This window comes from Colobus angolensis, unplaced genomic scaffold (assembly GCF_000951035.1).
Source record: "Colobus angolensis palliatus isolate OR3802 unplaced genomic scaffold, Cang.pa_1.0 Scaffold43, whole genome shotgun sequence".
Taxonomy (NCBI): domain Eukaryota; kingdom Metazoa; phylum Chordata; class Mammalia; order Primates; family Cercopithecidae; genus Colobus; species Colobus angolensis.
Genome location: NW_012117710.1, coordinates 1,829,540 through 1,830,979, shown reverse-complemented (window position 1 = coordinate 1,830,979; position 1,440 = coordinate 1,829,540). Strand labels below are relative to the sequence as shown.

At 56.3% G+C, this 1,440-nt stretch overlaps 1 protein-coding gene and 1 long non-coding RNA gene across 2 annotated transcripts in view; one reads left to right on the top strand and one right to left on the bottom strand.

The window, feature by feature from the left end:
• The window catches only part of LOC105522426, a 13,241-nt gene extending 11,801 nt beyond the window's left edge, over positions 1–1,440 (bottom strand). The window contains exon 1 of the long non-coding RNA XR_001003441.1: positions 1,021–1,440. This is a non-coding gene — a long non-coding RNA (uncharacterized LOC105522426). The remainder of the gene's footprint in view (positions 1–1,020) is intronic.
• Positions 405–1,440, top strand: part of PSMG3 (proteasome (prosome, macropain) assembly chaperone 3) — a 3,830-nt gene continuing 2,794 nt past the window's right edge. The window contains exon 1 of the mRNA XM_011956955.1: positions 405–1,084. The gene's annotated coding sequence lies outside the window, so the exon portion shown is untranslated. The remainder of the gene's footprint in view (positions 1,085–1,440) is intronic.

Below are 1,440 nucleotides of genomic sequence, written 5' to 3'. Positions count from 1 at the left end.
CAGAGATTTTTTTAAAACAAAAGCACACTCCATAATGTGGGGGCGGCCCAAGTATGGGGGCTCAAGCGCCCTGTTACAGAACTTGCGGGGGTTTAAATACCCTCTAGGGGTTTCTACTGGTTACTTGGTGTACGCCCTATGTAAATGAAGAGGATGGAGTAAAGTTACAAAATCATTTACTCGGTGTACACCCTATGGAGGGGACATTTCCTGTCACAGCTGAAGTGTTCCCTGCCTCCAGACCCTATTTTCCTGCCTCAATTCCTTTACTTTTCTAATAAACTTGCTTTCACTTTATGGACTCACCCTGAATTCTCTCTCGGGGTTTGGATCAGGACCCCTTTCGGGTAATGCAGACAGAAAATACAGACTTGACGTGGCGGTCAGGAAACGACAGAAAGGCCTCTGACGCTGGGGTTCTGAAGGGGTGTTAACCCCGCCGAGCAAGGCTCTGGAGGCTCCAGTCACTTTCAGCCTCTGCTAAAGATGCCCCATCCTGCCAACAAAACTTCCAGCAGCCCGATGTGGTGGCTCACACCTGTAATCCCAGCACTTTGGGAGGCCGAGGAGGGCGGATCACCTGAGGTCAGGAGTTCAAGACCAACCTGACCAACATGGTGAAACCCCATCTCTACTAAAAATAAAGATTAAGAAAATTAGCCAGGCCTGGTGGCGCACGCCTGTAATCCCAGCTACACAGGAGGCTGAAGCAGGAGAATTGCTTGAACCCAGGAGGCGGAGGTGCAGTGAACCCAGATTGCGCCACCGCACTCCAGCCTGGGTGACACAGCGAGACTCCATCTCAAACAAAACTAAAAACCTTCCAGCCTGGAGAAACTGAGGCTGGGCAGTAGGGAGTGAGGGGGTCCCTGGGAGGAACCAGAACTCATCCTGCTTCAGGATGGAGCTGGCCCCCTTCTTGGCCTTTGCCGGGGCTTCGTGTCACGGAGCGACCAAGGCATGGGGTTCGAAGCCCACCCCAGCCCGCCAGCTGCCTGAGCCTGGCCAAGCTCTCTGCACCTGCACACGTCTGTAAAACGCGGATGAAACGCTTCTACTGAACCGGGTGGCTGAGATGAAATGAGTTATGGGTATAAAGCGCTTAGAACGATGCCTGGCGCACACTTGGTGCCAAATAAGCGTTCGCTGTGGTGACGATGATGACTCCAGCCCAAAGCCCGTGGTCCAGCAGGGCCGGGCTCGCAGCGCCAGGGGGTTCCTAGGCGCTGCGCTTCGGGGGGTCCTGGACACAGACAGGGAGGACAGAGCTCCCACCATCCAGGATCCCGAGGGTCTGCAGCTGAGGGGCTGAGGCCCGGGACGGGGGCGGTCGCAGCGCTCTTTCCTGAAAAAACGGCGTCCGGCTCTAAGGCGCCCCCAAGCCCTCCCGGCAGCGCGGAACCCGAAGCGCTCAGAAGCCCGGGAGCCCCAAGTCTCGGG